This window comes from Anarhichas minor, unplaced genomic scaffold (assembly GCF_050575085.1).
Source record: "Anarhichas minor isolate MPS153535 unplaced genomic scaffold, ASM5057508v1 ptg000046l, whole genome shotgun sequence".
NCBI classification, from domain to species: Eukaryota; Metazoa; Chordata; class Actinopteri; order Perciformes; family Anarhichadidae; genus Anarhichas; species Anarhichas minor.
The window spans coordinates 2,013,094-2,029,630 of record NW_027466492.1 but is presented as its reverse complement, the minus strand read 5'-3'; positions in this window follow the sequence as shown (position 1 = coordinate 2,029,630).

Below are 16,537 nucleotides of genomic sequence, written 5' to 3'. Positions count from 1 at the left end.
TTCACAGCCAACATAAACACACAACACTAGTAGTGTAACGCCAATATGGAGAAAGCAGTTAGCTAGCTACGTATTCACTGTTAATGCCATCGCGATACAACGTTAAAGTTAATTACCACTTGTTGAGTTACTGTTTTCCAAAGAATAACGTTACATTTTCGAAAACTCTGCCTACATTTCACAAGCTCGGAAATGCATTTTCAACAGCATTAGCGCTTATATTGATGACTAACTTACCTGTTTGTGTTTACTTTCCTCGCCTCAGCAACCCGCTGTCACAGTAATAAGTAACGAACGTCCTTCTTTGGATGTTAATGGCGGTTGACAAACCAACATTACCGCCACCTACTGGACTGGAGTGTGGAGTAGTAAAAATGGATTGACTTTTGGGAAGGTTTTTATTTGGATGACGTCGGCACCGCAGTGTGCAACTCGATTGGACAATAATTTAACACATGTGTTGGTCACTCCTGTGAAATATTTTTATTATTTTAACACAAACATTGCATATTTCAACAGTACTAACACATCCTTTCTGAGTGTGTATCTACTGGACTGAAGAAACAGACTTTTCCAAGTCGATTCATGCCGGTTGCCGAAGAAATTCTCTGCTACGGAGAGAATCTATTGTGCCGCGCTGCCTGAATTCCACTGATAAACTCGGGAGGACCACAAAATCACCTCAGAGTAAGGCTACTTACGGTGTCTGGGCTAGATTTGTGTTTAGTATCTTGTTTGTGTTGCTTAAGTAACTGGCATTTTTATAACGTGGTGTGTATGCTCAATAATTGCAGAGATTAACGATCAAGATCGTTAATGTTATGTAGAAGTTACTGTGTATTTCATACTACTGAAATAGTGTTGAGATAATTCACCGCTGGTGAGGCTGGAAGTTGTTTCTCATCATATCAGAGGTCAGAACCACGTCTGTGCGAATCAAAGAGTCATCAGCTGTGTTTCTGTAGATGAGAGAGCAATCTTCCGTACTCTACCATGGCGAGAAGGATCTTATTGTTGGAATGCTGTTAAGCATTCCAACTATTGTTCTTCATTGTTGGAATGCTGTTAAGCATTCCAACTATTGTTCTTCAAATCTTTATACTTCTTCTTATTGTTGGAATGCTGTTAAGCATTCCAACTATTGTTCTTCAAATCTTTATTCTTCCTTATTGTTGGAATGCTGTTAAGCATTCCAACTATTGTTATCCTGTTTCTTTATTCTTCCTTATTTTATTTTTTTTATAATTATATTTCTTCCGTACGCTTTTTGAAACTCTTCTGCTCCTTCATATTTTAAGCTACAGAAACCGTTCAACTATCAAAATGTTCAGCTCTTTCAGCAGAGGGGTGCTATGACTTTTCATATTTCTAACCTTTAAACTTTATGAATTATTAAGCTTTTTGCAATTTTTTTTTTGAATGGGTTTCTATGGAGAAAATGTTCAAATCCTCTTCAACTTTCAAATCCTTCTACTTCCTCATACTTTCAGCTACAGACACCATTTCAACTTTAAAATGTTGAGAAAACCCTGATCTATTGCCGCATTATTCAGCTTTTTGATATCTTTTATACTTTTTGAACTGTCCCATTTTAACTTTTATGATTTTTTCACTCCTTTTCTGACTTTATAATGGGTGTGTATTGCGCAGCTTAGAGTGCGTGATGTCACCGCTAGAGTGAAGAGCAGCTTGAGATTCTTGTGAAAAAAACATTTGTCTTTTGCCACTACGTCCACAATCTTCACTCTTCATGCATAATTTCTGGATGGAGTAGCTAATCTTGTCCTTGTCGTAGACAAATGACTGTGGAATCCCACAGATTTACACATTTGACACAGAAGCCTGTAATTGAGAGGAAAACCAACTTTCTGCTCCATAGAGACCAATGTTAAATTTTGCTTCAAAAACATCTTCCACAGAACACGGTACCCCATTTCTAAATCGCCAGTTCAGCCACATTCTTTACACTACAGACACAATTTTCACAGGATCTGTTCTTCAACTCATCCTTCCTCTCATTTATTAATATCGGAGCAATAGGAGCTACGGTTATGGGAGTTTTGAGGATTTGTTTGAGAGGTGTTTCCCTGTTTAATCTCCATGAAAAGGCTGCAAGAACACAGGTGTTTCTGATTAAACTCATTAGTGATGTTGATAAACACACAGACTCACAGACACACACGCACTCCTCTCTCTCTCTCTCTCTCTCTCTCTCTGTGTATCTCTCATACAGTCATTCAGGTCTTACAGCTTTTTACAGGACTCCCCTCCCCCCACTCCATTTTAAAATAAAAGCCCCACAGAATGAATTCTAACTGAAATGCTTATGATGAAGCCTGACATTTAATAACCTGCTTGTGTTTATCTAACATTATAAGTCCATCCCCCCCCCCCACACCCCATTTCAAAATAAAAGCCCCACAGAGTGAATTCTAACTGGAATGCTTGTGATGAAGCCTGTCATTTAATAACCTCTGTATGTGTGTTCCATACTTTCTGATTCTGTCTCCTCCTCCTCTCTCCCCCACCCAGCCCCACCCTTTCAAAATAAAAGCCCTATGGATTAACTGTATTTAAACGTTACGAAACCGTTCGAATATCAAAATATTCAGCTCTTTCAGGAGAGGGGTGATATGAATTTTCATATTTGTAATCTTTAAATTCTTTGAAATATTAAGCTATTTGCAATTTTCTTTTGAATGGGATCTCTATGGAGAAAATCTTCAAATCCTGTTAAACTTCTTCAACTTTCAAAGCCTTCTTCTCATACTTTCAGCTACATATGACTTCATATTTGTAATCTTTCAACTTTTTGAATTATTAAGCTTTTTGAAATTTTTTTTAAATTGGATATCTATTTTCAGCAATGCTTTTGAGATTCATTTCAGCTTTCAGCATTCCAACGCATTTTCAGCAGGAAATGCATTTTCTAGTATTATTTTTATATTTCTTCCGTACGCTTTTTGAAACTCTTCTGCTCCTTCATATTTTAAGCTACAGAAACCGTTCAACTATCAAAATGTTCAGCTCTTTCAGCAGAGGGGTGCTATGACTTTTCATATTTCTAACCTTTAAACTTTATGAATTATTAAGCTTTTTGCAATTTTGTTTTTGAATGGGTTTCTATGGAGAAAATGTTCAAATCCTCTTCAACTTTCAAATCCTTCTACTTCCTCATACTTTCAGCTACAGACACCATTTCAACTTTAAAATGTTGAGAAAACCCTGATCTATTGCCGCATTATTCAGCTTTTTGATATCTTTTATACTTTTTGAACTGCAGCAGTTTAACTTTTATGATTTTTTCAGCCCTTTTCTGCTTTTATAATGGGTGTGTATTGCGCAGCTTAGAGTGCGTGATGTCACCGCTAGAGTGAAGAGCAGCTTGAGATTCTTGTGAAAAAAACATTTGTCTTTTGCCACTGTGTCCACAATCTTCACTCTTCATGCATAATTTCTGGATGTAGAAGTAGCTAATCTTGTCCTTGTCGTAGACAAATGACTGTGGAATCCCACACATTTACACATTTGACACAGAAGCCTGTAATTGAGAGGAAAACCAACTTTCTGCTCCATAGAGACCAATGTTAAATTTTGCTTCAAAAACATCTTCCACAGAACACGGTACCCCATTTCTAAATCGCCAGTTCAGCCACATTTTTTACACTACAGACACAATTTTTACAGGATCTGTTCTTCAACTCATCCTTCCTCTCATTTATTAATATCGGAGCAATATGAGCTACGGTTATGGGAGTTTTGAGGATTTGTTTGAGAGGTGTTTCCCTGTTTAATCTCCATGAAAAGGCTGCAAGGACACAGGTGTTTCTGATCAAGCTCATTAGTGATGTTGATAAACTCACAGACACACACGCACTCCTCTCTCTCTCTCTCTGTGTCTCTCATACAGTCATTCAGGTCTTAGAGCTTTTTTACAGGACCCCCCCCCCCCCACACACACACACACACACACCCCATTTTAAAATAAAAGCCGCACACATGATTTAGAGATATACGTGATGCAGCTCAGCCAATCAAATATGGGTATTCTGATAAGTTTCCTGATTCGAGTGACATTTACACACACAAGAGGGAGAGACGAGGAAAGACATGGCAGAGCAGGACAATAGTCATGTAAGCTGTAAATGATAAAACATAGGATAATCTCCAAATGAGAAAGATTGCCAGAGAGATCAGAGTCTCACTCACTCACTCACCCTCTCTCTCTCTCTCTCTCTCTCTCTCATACAGTCATTCAGGTCTTAGAGATTTTAAGAGGACTCCCCCCCCCCCCACAGACACACACCCCATTTTAAAGTAAAGGCCCCACAAAATTAATTCTAACTTAAATGCTTGTGATGAAGCCTGTCATTTAATAACCTGTTTATGTTTATCTAAATTATGATTATGTCTCCCCCCCCCCCCGCCCACACCCCATTTCAAAATAAAAGCCCCACAGAGTGAATTCTAACTGAAATGCTTGTGATGAAGCCTGTCATTTAATAACCTGTTTGTGTTAATCTAACAATATGTGTCCATCTCCTCTCCCCTTCTCCCCCCACACCCCATTTCAAAATAAAAGCCCCACAGAGTGAAATATAACTGAAATGCTTGTGATGAAGCCTGTCATTTAATAACCTCTGTTTATGTGTCAAACATTATGATTATGTCTCCTCTCCCCCTCTCTCCCCCACCCAGCCCCACCCTTTCAAAATAAAAGCCTCATGGAGTAACTGTATTTAAACATTAAGCTGAAAATTAGGCTTTTTTTGTTGAAGTAATGAATGCTCTTACTAATACTGCGACAACTACTACTATTGCTGCTAATATTTCTAGTATTACTACTACTACTACTGCTGCTACTACTACAACTTTTGCTGTTGCTACGATTACTACTGCTATTACTGCTACCATCAATATTATTACTACCACTACTATTACTACCACTACTACTATTACTTATACTACAACTGCTATTCATGCTACTACCAGTACTAATACTACTACAGCTATTAGTACGACTGCTACTAGTACTACTACTACTGCTATTACTGCTACTTCAAATACTGCCATTACTATTACTACTACTACTACTTATACTACTACTGTTATATTAAATACTACGACCACTACTACAGCTATTACTACTACTCCCGATACTACTACTTCTTCTAAATACTAATACTTCTACTACTAATGATACTTCTACTACAACTACAACTTCTAGTACTACTAATACTACAAATATCACTACTGCTGACATTTTTTAAGCCACAGAAACCGTTCGAATATCAAAATGTTCAGCTCTTTCAGGAGAGGGGTGCTTTGACTTTTCATATTTGTAATCTTTTAACTTTTTGAAATATTAAGCTATTTGCAATTTTCTTTTGAATGGGATCTCTATGGAGAAAATCTTCAAATCCTGTTAAACTTCTTCAACTTTCAAAGCCTTCTTCTTCTCATACTTTCAGCTACATATGACTTCATATTTGTAATCTTTCAACTTTTTGAATTATTAAGCTTTTTGCAATTTTTTTAAAATTGGATATCTATTTTCAGCAATGTTTTTGAGATTCATTTCAGCTTTCAGCATTCCAACGCATTTTCAGCAGGAAATGCATTTTCTAGTTTTTATAATAATTATATTTCTTCCGTACGCTTTTTGAAACTCTTCTGCTCCTTCATATTTTAAGCTACAGAAACCGTTCAACTATCAAAATGTTCAGCTCTTTCAGCAGAGGGGTGCTATGACTTTTCATATTTCTAACCTTTAAACTTTATGAATTATTAAGCTTTTTTCAATTTTTTTTTTGAATGGGTTCCTATGGAGAAAATGTTCAAATTCTCTTCAACTTTCAAATCCTTCTACTTCCTCATACTTTCAGCTACAGACACCATTTAAACTTTAAAATGTTGAGAAACCCCTGATCTATTGCCGCATTATTCAGCTTTTTGATATCTTTTATACTTTTTGAACTGTCCCATTTTAACTTTTATGATTTTTTCAGTCCTTTTCTGACTTTATAATGGGTGTGTATTGCGCAGCTTAGAGTGCGTGATGTCACCGCTAGAGTGAAGAGCAGCTTGAGATTCTTGTGAAAAAAACATTTGTCTTTTGCCACTGTGTCCACAATCTTCACTCTTCATGCATAATTTCTGGATGTAGAAGTAGCTAATCTTGTCCTTGTCGTAGACAAATGACTGTGGAATCCCACAGATTTACACATTTGGCACAGAAGCCTGTAATTGAGAGGAAAACCAACTTTCTGCTCCATAGAGACCAATGTTAAATTTTGCTTCAAAAACATCTTCCACAGAACACGGGACCCCATTTCTAAATCGCCAGTTCAGCCACATTTTTTACACTACAGACACCATTTTTACAGGATCTGTTCTTCAACTCATCCTTCCTCTCATTTATTAATATCGGAGCAATAGGAGCTACGGTTATGGGAGTTTTGAGGATTTGTTTGAGAGGTGTTTCCCTGTTTAATCTCCATGAAAAGGCTGCAAGGACACAGGTGTTTCTGATCAAGCTCATTAGTGATGTTGATAAACACACAGACTCACAGACACACGCACTCCTCTCTCTCTCTCTCTCTCTCCCTCCCTCTATCTCTGTATGTCTCTCTCTGTCTGTGTGTCTCTCATACAGTCATTCAGGTCTTACAGCTTTTTACAGGACTCCCCTCCCCCCACTCCATTTTAAAATAAAAGCCCCACAGAATGAATTCTAACTGAAATGCTTATGATGAAGCCTGACATTTAATAACCTGCTTGTGTTTATCTAACATTATAAGTCCATCCCCCCCCCCCCCCCACACCCCATTTCAAAATAAAAGCCCCACAGAGTGAATTCTAACTGGAATGCTTGTGATGAAGCCTGTCATTTAATAACCTCTGTATGTGTGTTTCATACTTTCTGATTCTGTCTCCTCCTCCTCTCTCCCCCACCCAGCCCCACCCTTTCAAAATAAAAGCCCTATGGATTAACTGTATTTAAACGTTAACTAGTACTTATTCTAATGCCAGTAATACTTCTACTACTAATAATACTTCTACTACAACTACAACTTCTAGTACTACTACAAATATCACTACTGTTGACATTTTTTAAGCCACAGAAACCGTTCGAAAATCAAAATATTCAGCTCTTTTCATATTTGTAATCATTAAATTCTTTGAAATATTAAGCTATTTGCAATTTTCTTTTGAATGGGATCTCTATGGAGAAAATCTTCAAATCCTGTTAAACTTCTTCAACTTTCAAAGCCTTCTTCTCATACTTTCAGCTACATATGGCTTCATATTTGTAATCTTTCAACTTTTTGAATTATTAAGCTTTTTGCAATTTTTTTTAAATTGGATATCTATTTTCAGCAATGTTTTTGAGATTCATTTCAGCTTTCAGCATTCCAACGCATTTTCAGCAGGAAATGCATTTTCTAGTTTGTTTTGCATTCTCTCCTTTTACTAACCCACACACACCTCTTGCGTTAAGCTAATGTAGCTCCGGGGTTGTGCTAACGGCTGCAGACACGTGTAGATAACGAGGGCTCTATTGTCCGCCATTTTAGAGTCTTGCATATTATAGCGACCCTGTAACAGCTGTAACAGCTGGTAGCAGAGGGGAGGAGGGGGTTACCTGTTCTGTGTCGGGAGCTAGTCAAGGTTGTTAGACCAGAACCAACGAAGAAGAGTTGTTGTTGTTGAAACAGACTGTAAACAAGACCGATAATGTTCGCTGGAGTTGCTCGCCACTATTGTTGACGGTTGGTGTTAATAAACCTCTTGCAAGGACTTCACTCTGTCTCCGACTCGTAAGTGGAACATTACAATATGAAGGCAAATCACCGTCAAAATCCAAGAGCGCAAATGAGATCCACGCGCGCGTATTTTACTTTGACGAGCGCTTTTACATCACTCTGCGAGCAAAAGTCTTCTTTGCTTTACAGTTAACTAAGATAATTTTTATGTTTTACATTGGGTTACTACACGCAATCAGAAGACTGTGCAACGGCTATCTGCCTGCAACATGAAGCTAGCAAATCTGCGTAAAAATGACATTAAATAGCTAGCTAGGTAGCTAGCTATTACGGTGTAGCCAGTGGTGGGCCGTCAGGGCCAGCTAGGCCTTCTCTGCTGGCCTAAACAGAGTCACAAAGTTATAGCTATTTTATAATTTAATAATAATAAAGATTCAGCCCCTATTTCTCTATGCTATGCTATCCTGAGGACGCCATAGCGAACGCAGAACGCCGGCCGGCCCCAGCTGTTTTTTGTTATTGTTCCGGGTTCAAAAGGTCACACATCCCGTTGTCTGTTACATGAGGACAGTCCACCGAAAACGTTATATTTCCCACAATTTAAGCTTCTGCATTTTCCAAATGCACTAGTATTATTCAAACGTATTGTTCGGTTCGTAAGCCTCGTACCAAACGGTTTAATACGAATACGTGTATTATTACACCAATAGAAACAAATAAACGTAGCTCAGTAGATAGATAGATGTATACTTTATTCATCCCCAGGGGGAAATTTGTTTGTAGCAGCAGCAAACGAAGTTACAGAGTAAACATAAGGACAGCACAGACGGCCCAGGTATAAAATGCACAGCCCGCCACTGGGTGTAGCTTACCTAATCTTAGCTAACCAGCGTGTATTTATGTTGTGATTGTAAAAGTCTACTATATTTTGTTTATATCTGTATAACAGGCAGAGTTACAAAATGCTGCCAGGCATGTTGTAGACTTGTTAAGAAGTGCCTTGGCTAAAGAAAATGAGCCAGCATCTCAAAACCGTAAGTATGTTGTGAAACGTTTAAAACAATACAAGATGACATAAACATGGCGGGCACTTTTGTGTTTTAATGACACCTTTATAGTTCATATTATTTGAAGGCCTGGGAACTATGTTGTTAATGTATAAATCAATATGATCTAGATATACTTACTATCTTCAACGTATTGCTCAGTTTATTTAGCTCCTAGGGTCTTATAGACAGGTTTTGAATTGTTTTCACAGATGAAGTACAGGTTCAGGGAGAGCAGGTGGCAGTAGGCAACAGACAGCCTGCTACACAGGGACAGCCGCTGTCTGCCCTTGGCAGTAGGGAGCAGGCTGGAACAAGGCAGCGTCAGGTAGCCCAGGGGTGGCAGCAGAGGACCCCTGGCTGTCCTACAGTAGGAAATACAGTGGAGCACAATATGGCCAGGTTTGGAACTACTGTAGGAAATTAAGTTTGTTCTTATGATCAGTGTGAGGGGTCTTTGTGTTAACTTCTCAATCAATTATAATTCAGGGTCTTGTTAAATTGGAACATTAGCTCTCAAGACTTTTTAGAATTGATATATTATACAACAGCTTCTTCGTGCCTTTTTAATCTTACACATTTCCTTTCAACTCCTCAGGGCTTTCCCTGGGCTGTTCAAATCTGGAAAAAGCTATACGCCATCTCCCAAAAGAAGGGCTGTCAGGTCAACGTCAATCCATTTTTTTCTGCTGAATAAATGCACAGGGCATACACCGAAGTCCTCTGATGAGATGCTCCTTCTTCGGGCTGGACTTGGCAGGAGGACTATAGGTATTCCAGAAACTGCTGACCACTCCCAGGTAAAATAAAGGGGTAGAGATGTGCTACTGGTTGCCAATCCAATGAAGTAGTACCTGAAACAAGTGTACCTGAACAGAGAGGACATGGGGGAGGGTTACAGTAGTAACTGCACACTTGTTTTTCCCTTTCCACATAGATATCAATGATACTGATGGAGATATATTCCAAAATGGTACCACTGGAAGGGGCCTGGATGCTCCATAAGGCTGCTGGTAAGAAGGAATGTTCTTACTAAATTCAACTGTGTGGTGTAATATGTCAGCAGTTGAATAACATGTAATATCATTCTACTACTCTTATAATGGCTGGTTTACATGTTCTTATTACAATAACTAAAAACATTTTTTGTCTGTACACAATTCTACACGCTCCCATATAGGAGGATCAGGCCAGCGCAAGGTGCCAAAGTGTTTTGGCACCTGAGGCAGAAGGGTACACAGGGGCCTACCTTACCAAAGCATTTGGGGGAAAGAGCTGTCTCTATATTATGCCCATCCAGGACAACTTGGACACCTCCCCCTTGCCCTACTCATCCAAGGAGTTTGAAAAAATGCCAAAAGCGCGATGTGCCAGTTGTCATCTGAACATGCCTGTTCAGCTGCTAGCTTTGCATGGGATGGAATGTCAGCCGGGAAGTTGTTCTTCTTTTGAACCGGTAATGTTGTCACAGTTAACTATGCGGGGGGTCCTTATTGTCCTTATTCCCTGTATCTACGGCTTTTTGATCATCACTCTGTTTCAGAATTTGGACCATGACGATTGTGAGGAGTCTCCAGCTTTGAGCAATCATGGGAATGTAAGCTCGCTCATGCGTAGCTATTTGTATAAACTATTTTCATTATCAACCTTTTGACATTTTATTATAGGCATCTCCAGGTGTGCTCCCTTGTACAACCTCTTCTCACAAAATGGATGCTAAGGTAAAAAACTATGCATAGCTGGTCAGTGACATTATTGCAGATGGCAAACATATTGCCTCTGGCCATTTCACTTAAAAATGTTTTTATAAAGGTGTCCTGTCCATTGTGCTCAGACTGATATTGCACTCTCTGATCATTTCTGTGTTTTCTTTGAGAGTGCAATCTCCTTGCACACAAATTTCCAAACCAAGGTTGTGACAAAGCATTACATCTCTGAAAACACCAGTGAACTATTTATTCAGAAGTTCTCCTCCACACCAGCCCTCTCTTGCATCTCAGTCAATGAGCTTGTAGATAGCTTCAATTCTGAAGTTAAAAATATTATTGATGCCATTGCACCCACTAAAGTGAAGGTTGTCTCGGGTAAGCAAAGATCTCCTTGGAGAAATGCTACGCTGGTCAAAATAGAGAAACGAGAGTGTCGGAAAGCTGAGCGCAGGTGGCGAAAAACTAATCTCCAGGTTCACTGTGACATCTATAAAGACAGACTTCGCAATTATAATTTGGAACTTAGAAATGCAAGGCAGTCCTTCTCTGACATCATAACCAAAAACAATAACAATACACGGGCCTTATTTGCTACTGTCGACAGGCTAACAAACCCTCCAGTGTCGGTAGCTGCTGAGCTCCAATCCACCTGGGCATGCAATCAATTTGCCTCCTTTTTTATAGACAAAATTCAGAAAATTAGACAAGCAGTCAGTGCCTCCACACCAACCACAGGATATGTGTTGTCCCCTTCTCTAAATAACATCCATTCAAATATCATGACACAATTTCATTCAATCGACCGTAGAAGCCTAGAAGACATTATACAACATCTGAAGTCATCCTCCTGCTGCTTGGATATTCTACCAACACACTTTTTCAAAAATATTTCAAACTGCATGAAAACACATCCCTTCTCTCAGGTGTCTTCCCACAATCCCTAAAAACTGCAGTTATTAAACCGCTCCTAAAGAAGGCTAGTTTAGACTCCGCAACAATGAAAAATTATAGGCCAATATCAAACCTCCCATTTTTAAGTAAAATAATTGAAAAAGCGGTTTTCCAACAGCTGAACAAATTCTTGGCCGTAAATAACTGCTTTGATGTCTTCCAGTCAGGCTTTCGACAGCACCACAGTACTGAAACTGTTCTTGTTAAGGTTTTCAACGACATCCACTTAAACACAGACAATGGCAGAAGTTCAGTCTTAGTATTACTGGATCTCAGTGCTGCATTCGACACGGTCGACCATGCCATACTCCTAGAAAGACTAAAAATCTGGGTGGGACTTTCTGGCACAGCACTTAACTGGTTTGAATCCTACTTGAAGGACCGAGAATACTTTGTGTCTGTAGCTAATTACACATCAGAGCTGACTAAAATGACATGTGGTGTTCCCCAAGGTTCAATACTGGGGCCTCTTCTTTTCAACATCTACATGCTTCCACTAGCTCAGATTATGGAAAACAACAAAGTGTGTTATTATAATTATGCAGACGACACACAAATCTACATAACTGTCACCAGGGGACTATAATCCCATAAAAGGGCTGGGTAACTGCATTGAACAAATCAACAACTGGATGTGCCAGAATTTTCTTCAATTAAACAAAGATAAAACAGAAGTAATTGTTTTTGGTACCAAGGACGAACGATTGAAAATCACCGCTCAGCTTCAATCACTGATGTTAAAACCCACAAACCAAGCCAGAAATCTGGGTGTAGTTATGGATTCAGACCTCAACCTGAACAGCCATATCAAGACAATTACAAAATCAGCCTACTATCACCTGAAGAATATATCAAGGATTAGAGGACTTATGTCTCAACAGGATTTTGAAAAACTTGTCCATGCATTTATCTTCAGCAGACTGGACTACTGTAACGGTGTGTTTACAGGTCTCTGTAAAAAGTCTGTCAGAAAGCTGCAGCTGATTCAGAACGCTGCAGCTCGAGTCCTCACTAAGACCAGGAGGGTGGATCACATTACTCCAGTTCTGAGGTCTTTGCACTGGCTTCCTGTCAAACAAAGAATTGACTTTAAAATCCTGCTGTTGGTTTATAAAGCACTGAATGGTTTAGGGCCAAAATACATCTCTGATCTGCTGCTACCTTATGAACCATCCCGACCCCTTAGGTCGTCTGGGACTGGTCTACTTTCTGTTCCCAGAGTCAGAACTAAACATGGAGAAGCAGCGTTCAGTTTTTCTGCTCTACATATCTGGAACAAAGTCCCAGAAAGCTGCAGGTCTGCTGAGACCCTCAGCTCCTTTAAATCAGGTTTGAAGACTTTTCTGTTTGCTGCTGCCTTTAATTGAACCAGATTCAATTAATATATTAATCAATTTCCTGCATTTACTGTATTTTATTTCTTAATTGTTTTTAAATCTCCTTTTCTTTTGCCTTATGTTTTGATGCTTTTAATGGTTTTATGTGAAGCACTTTGAATTACCTTGTTGTTGAAATGTGCTATACAAATAAACTTGCCATGCCTTGTTTCCTGACTATTTTGTTGAAATACATGCCAGCACCTGTGGAGAAAGGTTTGTTACTATTATGCACATTTTTTTCTCACTTATTTATTCTTGCATAGTTTGGGATTCCACTGATAAAGGCATATCCCCTTAAACTGTTGTCTCCAGCACATTGTAAAGACCACACATCATCACTTTAGACGTGGAGGAAACGCATGCCAGTGAAGAAGAACTGAAAAGGGGAGACGAAGCGTGTAACAGGTTCAGCTTAACATTTCTCATACTTTTTTAAAAACTTCTTGTTAACGAGAGCCCCCTTTAAAGGGGGCTAGAGGGGGGCGGGGGGGTGGTGTACATGTGTACAATTCACTTTTGCGAAAGGAATAAAATAATAAATAAATAAATAAATAATACCTGTGTAACAAAGAGATTCTGGGCGAAACAACCATGGGAGCCATTTTACACACTGCAAAACACAATTATACATGAACTAAGATCATATCTGGAAGATATCTAGAAGATTTGCCACAATTTTGGCCAAAAATCGACGAACTGTGCTCTTTGTATGATCTCTCATCACGAAGCACGGATCGCACATGGCGGATGAGCACATCTAGCAGGCTCGTGATTCGACCCGGAAACGAGCAGCGGAGTCGAAATTACTCTCTTTCAAACCGTTCAAAAGTTATGGGTATACATGCCAACATCAGCCACTGGTCACGAGAAAATAAATTGGGTAAAAAAAACTTACGTTTTGACGGTTTTGGCGATGTAAAATGGATTTATTCCAACGGATTTCGACGCTCATGTGTCCTCCATCCTGTGCTGCATGACTGTGACTGGTATCAATGCGCGGGCGGAATGAATGGCAAAATGGCAGCCGATTCTGTGAGGTGGACCAATCCATGTAGAGAGGGGGGTTTGCCCTGCATTTTGCGATTTTTAGTCAGTAAAGAGAAACGGAGATTCTCAAACACCCCCGCATGGCTCCCGTTGGGCTATCCCACATCTAAAATGGTCTCACACTTGTAAATCGGCCGATCACAGGCCTTACCAGGGTCACATATACACACATTATGAGCCATTTATTGTTATGAATGACAGATATGACACATCATAACTGCTCAAAATTATTCAAAATGGTATCAAACTGATTTATTAGGATTATTGAACACTCAGTGATAAGAAAAGTGAATATATAGTTAATATTTAGTTATATAGTATATAAAATTAGAATACGGCAATGCAACTGCTGCTTCCAAAAATGAGAATTTTGCATGCCTTTGCTTGGTTTATGCTGGCCTGCTTTACTCAATCAAAGTCAAATCAGTTTAGAGACTGTAAAACCTGTTGTGCTATGACTTTGGCTATGCCATTAACATTTTTAGGCCTTATTTCAAGTAATATTTTAGACACAAGTGCTTTTTTTCAGGCGAAACTGAAACTTTTTCAATTTGAGCTGTGCCATATGTGAAAATATGTTATTAACCAGTAACATATACACAATATTTACACATATCAGCACATCTTCCAAGTGTTACCTGTATTATACAATCAAAAAATTATTAAAATAGACCTTGTAGTTGCAGAAATACACTCTCTTTAGTATGGGTATGCAATTTTCGACCAGAGGCCTAAAAATAGGGCTAGTGTTAAAGAGGTTTTAACTTGTCACTCCAGGTCCTTATATTTTTGATTTCCATGTTTCCTTACGGTCTAAATACTATGTATATATATATATTATTTTTTTTCCTTCAAGTCTTGCCAAAGCCATCAACACACTTAGTGGACGAGTGGACACAACAGCGGCTTTCAACATTTGTGTCACAAGAGAGGACATGTTTAACAGGGGTATGGGGCAGTGGAGGCGTCAAAAGAGATCTTCTCCAAAAAATTCCCTCAAAGTGTCTTTCATTGGAGAATCAGGAATTGATAATGGGGCTCTCAGGAAAGAATTCTTAACTGGTATGTTAAAAAATGGTTAATGTTTTTACATGATGTGGGCTGTACATTTTAAAAAGTACAGTGGTTTGAAAGGTTCTTTTTTCACTCATATAGAAATGATGGCAGGTGTTCAAACCAGGTTCTTTCAGGGAGGGAGTCCAGGGAAAACCCCCAAGTACTCCATCACAGACTACCAGAACGACAATTTCAAGTATGTAGAATTGTGTTGTGTTATTAGATGCATTAATTCCACTGTTCCTACAAGACAGCTGGTGAGCTGATTGCTGTTAGCATTACACAAGGTGGTCCCCCACCAAACTTTTTCCTAGAGTGGTGCTATGGCTACATCTCCACTGGGGAGATTGTGAGACATTTAGGTTTTGAAGCTCCTAATTATGGATATTATGTGTTGCAGTATATTTACTTATGGGAGTTTGAACCAAGTAGTGTGTTTGAGTGTCTGTGTGATCAGGGTTGAGGAATGTGCTGGAGGGGGGGTTGTGTGAAAGTGGCTGGCTGAGGTGTTAACATCAAGACAATGGGTCATCGGCCCAGGGGGGGGGGGGCTTGTTAGACTTCAGCTGATCGATGAGCTGAGGAATGCAACTTTGGGGAGACAAATGGTTTGAAGCTCTGGGGGATTTCAGATCTTCTGCTGGCCACCAACTGAGGGCATACCAGCCTCCTGGGTGGCTCGGATTGGATCTCACATTTCATAGAATTTGTTTTGTTATTAGTAGTGTGATTCGGTTTGTAACTGTTTGTATCTGTTTTTATGCTTCTTGGATAATAAATCCATTTGATTTTTACTTACCGCTGTTGTGTTTTGGAGGCGATTGAGAGAACATGGCTGCAAAAGGGGGGGTCGATTTCTCCCTGTGTCCAGAAGTTATGGCCATAACAATTGACAAGGAGGCAATTTCCAAAGATGATGTGACTGATCCAGAGCTCAGACGGCTTATAGAAAAAGTTTGTCTTCCCACTGCTCACATGCTCCTTTTATATTGCACAAAATTGGTTTTATTCAGTTTGGTTGTCAGACCCCTCTGTTGTATGAATATTACATGTATTTGTAAACAAAGTTGTATACAGTATATTTTTAGGTAGCTTTAAACAGTGTTTCAGGGACCCAATATTTTCCTATGAGTTTATTTAGTTATGACAATATACCACAGTATGTATTAACTCCTCAGAGCTTTGATTGGACTGTATGCAGTGCTTTTTTCCGAGTTGATCTTTTATCTCGAAAAACAAACAAAAAATGCTAGCTAGCTAATCAGCTAACGATGAACTACAGTAATAATTCAGGCTCATTTCCTTCATAGTTATAGTAAAATGTAGTTAAATGGAACTAATAAAATGAAATAGCTCTTACGTGAGGCGTTTCCACAGCCATTTCTTAAGAAGCGTTGAGAGGGATATTGTGTTTCTTCTTCTTGCATTTGCACCCCTCAAGTAATCCGATCCATTCATCCTCCTCGATCAGTACTGCGCATGCGCAACTGTCAACAGAGATGAAAAGGAGGCAAGATGACTCACTCGTTAGCTAATTCCAAATCTGGAAAATAAACTAAAACTTTCAGTGAAGTGTGGTGACA